The 6,632-nt window shown below is 36.1% G+C and overlaps 1 protein-coding gene across 3 annotated transcripts in view; it reads left to right on the top strand.

Annotated features, from left to right (window-relative positions):
- Positions 1-6,632, top strand: part of FGF12 (fibroblast growth factor 12) — a 528,919-nt gene that overhangs the window by 370,454 nt on the left and 151,833 nt on the right. The window lies entirely within an intron of this gene.

Below are 6,632 nucleotides of genomic sequence, written 5' to 3'. Positions count from 1 at the left end.
TGTGGGACTCGATCCCGGGACTCCAGGATCATGACCTGAGCCGAAGGCAGTCGCTTAACCAACTGAGCCACCCAGGCGCCCTACCTTTATCTTTATGTAGTCCAACTCTGCTCCCTTCCTGATGTCACATACTCTTTTATATTGCCCTTAGGGTTTTTTTCACAGTAAAAATTTAGATCTCTGTTTCTTTAGACTTCCAATATCTCACCTAATTTTCCCTATGGATGGTAATTTCTCTCCTCATTTTGGTGTAATGCATTTGGCGTGCTCTCATATTAACTGATTTCTGGGTAACCTTTAGAGATTCTTAACCTTTTTATGCTATGAATTATCTTGGCGGTCTTGTCATTGGATTCCTTTTTCAGAGTAATAATATGTAATGCATAAAATAGAAAATACACAAGATTTTAAAAAACCAATTGTATTGAAATATATTTATCTACAACTCTCACTTCTCATGACTACCCCTAGAAAATACCTGGTTTGGTCAAAATGGACTGGCCCCAGACACAGTTGGAAGGTGGGCAGGTTAGTTTCCCAGGATTGTGATGTTGGGTAAACCTACTTGGGCATCTGTGTTTATGCTGAAAATCAGGGTAAACTATAAGATGCCTTTCAAACAACTTGATTGTTAAACTTTAACCTTTAATAATTAGCTTCAAGGAGAGATATGTCATAGCAAATATACATGTTGGGTTCGAAGTCTGTTTCACATGGGTATTTGATGACATTTAAAGTGGATCATTATAATCCCATAAGTACCTCTGGTAACAAGTGCTGGGAGGAGAGCTCCCTTGCAATGGAAGACATGATATTTTCCAACTCAGGACGTTCAGTCTGCATGTGCTGAGAACAGTGGTACTGGTATCTTACTGAGCCAGCCCTGAGGTAACAGAGAGGATTGCCTGTGTTTCCCTTAGGCTTTGCTAGAGTTTCCATTGGCTTTTGTAAGACATGAACACAAACCATCCAGAAAATGGACCTCAATGGGACTGGTGGCTCAATGTGTGCATGGAAGAAAAATAAAGAGCAGAAACCCACCTAAGCCAGCTTTGTGATTCTGAAATTGAAATTAATTCCTCCCAATAAGGAAATATCCAATAGAATCAATATGGCTGTGAGAGCCATTGGAGAGAGCCTTAGTCTCAGACCTGGAAGAGTTGAATTCAAATACAGACTCAATGCTTTGTGCCTTGCACGTTGAACAAAGGGCCATTCCAGTCATTCTCATTGTTTAGAGTCTCTCTCCTCAGATTGTGTACTCATCAGGGAATGCTTAATTTAGTAAGTCTTTATTGAACATTTATGCTGTGTTGACACTGTTAAGACCTTGTTTTAGGAGATACACCATGTCCTGCATAATGCCTAGAGCAAAATAAAGCATAGAGTGTGTTCTTGAAGAATTCTTATACACTTATTACATGTTTTCTAGTAATAATGGTGTTCTGCTTATATTCTTCAGCCTTATATTCAAAGGAGGATTAAATTTCCCCATTTTTAATATAATATACATTAGAAGTAGAAACAATCTTAGGAATATTTAAAATATATGAAAAGAGCAGGGTGTATCTTCAAGCACTAAGAAGCACATATTTACATACAACCAATCTGTATGATAATCACAAGCCATTCTCATCCCGAGTTTCTCAGCAACACGAGTCCAGTTTGACTTTACAGGGTGTAGTCAGAAGTGGTATTATTTTAGCTACACATTTCCTCATATTGATGGGAGAAGGAAAGTCTCACTCTCCTCTTAGTCTGATAATCTCCTCCAATTTCTTCTGCCTATCAAAGCCATGCTCATTCAAAATGCAAGTAAAAGCTACCTCTTGTGAAGTGTGTTGAATCCTCACCAAGTATAAGTATTTATTCCTTCTTTAGTGCTCCCATCCCCCTATCATGGTCCTTAATGGTCTTCATTTTTCATTTACCTGTCTCTGGTTAATTATCAATTCCATGAAATCACATGGCAGATTTATTTTTTTTCTCCTTTTTGCTAAATAATTTAGTACCTTATAAATAGCAGTGTTCAATATATAATAGTTGAGTCATGGGTGTATGAATAAAGGAGTGAACAAAGCTGAAGGAATATGAGTTTTTTATTCAGTAAAGATTTTTGGAATGAGTACTAGGCTATCATGTGCCATGCATTGTGTTTAGTCTCGGGTATATATAAATGGTGAACTTTTATCTGCTGCCATAGCACTGATAGTATAAGTTATAGTAATGCTTATAAATGAACTCTCAATGTTGAAGAATATATATCAAGAAATGTAGGGATAGTACCATTTTGGAGAATGTATGGGAAAAAAATCTATGGCTCTTAAAAATTTAACACTCCTTGAAGAAGAGAAGAGAAGAACTTTTGGGAAATACAGTAGGCAAAAAGAATACAGTATGATTCTATCAATGCTTAAAAAACATTAGACACATATGAATCATATCAAAACAGCACTGCTGATTTGGAGGGTGGTGGAGATTCTATTTCAGTCTCAAACTGACTCCTTTATGGTCTCATCCAAACCATTTCTTGCTTAAAATTCTCTGTTTTATAATCGATTTTCATCTCCCACCCCCTACAAGTGAGTATTCAGAGGATTAATTATTGCAAAGCTCTCTTTGTAAATGAAAGACCTATATAAATTCTAAGTGGTGTTGTTATATAGTAGGTGATGTGTCAGTGAAATATTGACAAAAGCCCCCATTTGCTAAAGCCTGAATTGATGTATTAAACTCCTGCTATAGAACAATACCTCTGGGGAGGCTTATACATTCATTTCTTTAGACACGTGAATCCGTGATTATAAATAATTATATTGCAATACTCCACGTGATGCCAGTTAAGAAATCTTTATTGAACAACATGGGAGGCGGTCTTTGAGTTTCAATTACCAAAGAATATACTTTTCTCTTCCCTCCTCAAACAAGGCATTACATCTGGAGCAGACTAGCTGTCCAAAATACTGCTTTTTTTTTTCTTTTAAAAATTCTTGCTTTATAGCATATTTTCAGAAAAGTGAATGAAACATGCCTATTTGTGGACCATGACTCAGACTGTAGAATTCTAGTCACATAGGTTTCCTTATTATCTTTATTATTATTATAATTATCATTGTTTAAAGCAGGCATACCAATTGAGTAATGTAATTGTGCTTGATAACATGTGCTGGAAGAAGGGATAGTAAAAGATTAGCAATATTCTTAAAAAAAAAAAGTTTAGCAATATTCTTGCTGTTCCAAAAAGAAGCCTAGATAATTAAACTGGCAAAAAGCAATTTGAAAGAAGTTAGGCTATCTCATTTTGGGGCATTCTGCTGACTACCTGGATTTTTTTTTTTTTTTTTTTCCTATTTGTTAGCTTGTATGTAAGCCTGTGTTCTCTGGGCTTGGGCTAAAAAGGGTTCAGGAAAAATGATATCCGTGCAAGTGAGATAAGAGGATTAGATTGTACCACTCCAATACTCCATCATATTCTCTTCTGAAATGTAAGGGTAGGACTTTAAAAATCTTTTGTTTGCAAGTTTGAAAGTATCAATTTTGCATAAAATTTTATAAGGAATTGTAAAAGCTTTATACAAAATTATAGATGATTTGTGTATACTAGATTTGTAAAGAGAAATTATTTCATTCATTACGGAGGCATTATAATGGTCTTTATATCTATCTATCTATCTATATCTAAAAAATATAAATATTCATCTCTTATGTTTTGAGACTTTGTTTCCTTATGAAATCATGACAATTTTTGACAATTGGGTTTGAAAGTAGAAAGAAATATCTGTAATGCAGTGTTTTTGTAAACAAGACTTGTATTGGAATGGCTGTCAAGTATGAGAATGTTTGTAATAAAAAATAGTCTCTGTATAAACTCTTTATTTTGACAAATATTCTAGGGAAGAAATGATTTGATTTGATCTGAGATTGGCTATTATTTGAAGAGCAAATCTAGGTTTACCTTTTAAAATATTCCATTGCAACAGCCATTCCAGGTTGTTACATTTTGCTGCACTTTCCTTTTAAAACACTTGATTAGCATCTAATCAATACTGTTCCTGCTGTGATTATATTCCGCTCCTCTTAGTTGGACAGAAAGTCAGGGGAGAAATGTGGATCTTAATCGGATCCTTCCACTTGCAGATATTCTGTCTTTGAATTCTTCTTACATTTAATAGATTTTCTTTTTTAAGGTCTTACGTCTGTTGATGGGTTCTACAGAAGAGATGACATCTAGTCTGTGTAGTCATAGGGCAGTGATTACGGTAGGGTGACGCCTGGGGGGATGCCTCGCACACAGCTGACACCAATGGAGATTCAAAGGTAATGATGATCTCGTCATGGAAATGTTGATCAAATTTTCTTGGTTTCATGGTGGATAGGTAAATGAGCTAAGAGTGAGGAAATCCAATTTCTAGTTGCAGCCCTGCCACTGATCCAGGTCAAAGAGTGCCATGCATTGCCAGGAGGCTCCAATCAGGGTTCTCTTGGATTGGCCTGCCCTTATAAGCCAGAGAGAGTGAATGAGACCTGACAAGACAGAAAGGGAGCAAGGTGGGGTTCATGCTGACTTCTCTGAATAATTCTGAGCCTCAAAGCCCCATAATATATTTACATCTGCATAGACCCTTAGTCTTTGTAGGATATTTAACCTGCTAGACTCCATTGGTATTATTTGAAGACAGAGTCCTATGGCCAACATTTTAAGGGTTTGTGTACCAAGAAACCAAGCTTCATGATAACTTCCTTATTCTGTGTGCCCAAAGGAACTCTCTTAGTGGGAAACCAATTGCATTTATGGAGAGATATTGTATTTTATTTTTTTATTTTTATTTATTTATTTATTTTTAAGATTTTATTTATTTATTTGACAGAGACAGAGATAGTGAGAGCGGGAACACAAGCAGCGGGAGTAGGAGAGGGCGAAGCAGGCTTCCCGCTGAGCAGGGAGCCTGATGTGGGACTCGATCTCAGGACCCTGGGATCATGACCTGAGCCGAAGGCAGACGCTTAATGACTGAGCCACCCAGACGCCCAAGATATTGTATTTTATATGGCAGTAGTTACCCAATCTGATTAAAGTTTCTTTGCCCTTACTCATTTGGAAGATTACTGTTGCTTATCTTATTCTTTTGTTTAATAGTTGCAAACTTTTACCCGTCAGCTATTTCTCTCTCCAAACTAAAATATGTTGGAAAACCAGGAAAAAAGTGAAACAACAACAAAAAACCACTCTGAACATTCAAAAGAGAAATTACAATGTTTTTGTATGAAATCTTTTGTATCTTGTTTGTAAGTAAAGAAATTATTCTGCTGTCATATGATCTGATGCCTCTGGTTCTACCAACCTAGATTGTTTTGTTTCTTTGTGTAAAGACATAGAAAGCTACATAGAACAGGAGAAAGGAGAAAGAATGACAGCAGTCAACAGTGAGTGAAAGCTCGAAAAAGCAACTCAATGAAAAGAAAAGGCAGTGGGTTGTTAAATATGTATTAGAAAAACTTCCACAGGAAAAGGAGGACAGTTTGAATGTATAAAAATCTCCAAATCTTTAATTGATCATACAAAGCTATCCAGCATGTTACCCTCAGTAAAGTTCACTTTACTAAAGTTTTACTCAACTGAATTGTTCTCTTCGAAATCTCATACATTTGGCACTTCTGTTTTTGATACAGAAGATCTCCACTTGGTAGCATACCAAAACAGTAGAATAACCCCTAAATCCAACTGGCATGGAGGATGTGGGGATGTAGTGATGGAAAGACATATTGTTTTATTTTAGAAAACTCTTGTAAATTAGGTTACGATTTAGCAGTGGAGCGAGAACTGGAAATCCCCAGGCACTTACACTTCATTTTCTCTTCTGTTCAAAAATTATAACAAATAATTTTTCATATAATTTTCTTTTATTTCCCAAGAGGAAGGATTTTTCTTCTTCTGCACCCTGCCTTTATTTTTCCTTCAGAAAACATCACAAAGGCACAGAGTTAAATTAACCAAAGAAAACTCTGATTGACTTAAATGAAATCTCCCTCCCCCACTTTCATCTCTCCGTCTCATCTGTCTATGGATAAAATTTAAATAAAATTCTGGGGAGAAGATCTAATCAAAATCACCTCTGAAGAGGTCACTTGTTCAGCTAGCGTAAGCGTGTGTGTGTGTGTGTGTGTGTGTGTGTACATGTATATATACACACATACATACACATAAGTACACCTATATATGTTTTTAAATAGATGGAGAAAAAGATTGACTTTACAAACCAGAAAACTATAGAGACCTTTAAAATATTTTTCTCTGTATTTATCTCAATACCTTAGACCTGAAGCCAATTGTGTAAATATTTGAATAATGAATTTTTCCTTTACTATTCCCATTATTAATATTCCTTACAAAAATTGGAATAGAAGGATGCTGACTTTGTGGCACATATTGTTCTACGTCTGTGACTATGTGATGGCAAACGGGCCTATGAATACTGAATAAAAAAACTGGTTGGTGTTCTAGTACTGTGCCCAACACAAAGCTACCACACATTGGAGAAGAAGACACAGGGTGGCATTAGCTAGCCGGGTCAAATGTGAACATCGTCAGCCCTCAGGGAGTCACTTATGTCATGCTGAACAGACTTCTGATT

This window comes from Leptonychotes weddellii, chromosome 1 (assembly GCF_054177405.1).
Source record: "Leptonychotes weddellii isolate Sample4059 chromosome 1, ASM5417740v2, whole genome shotgun sequence".
NCBI classification, from domain to species: Eukaryota; Metazoa; Chordata; class Mammalia; order Carnivora; family Phocidae; genus Leptonychotes; species Leptonychotes weddellii.
The sequence above is the reverse complement of the archived record's forward strand: the minus strand, read 5'-3'. Positions and strand labels throughout refer to the sequence as shown.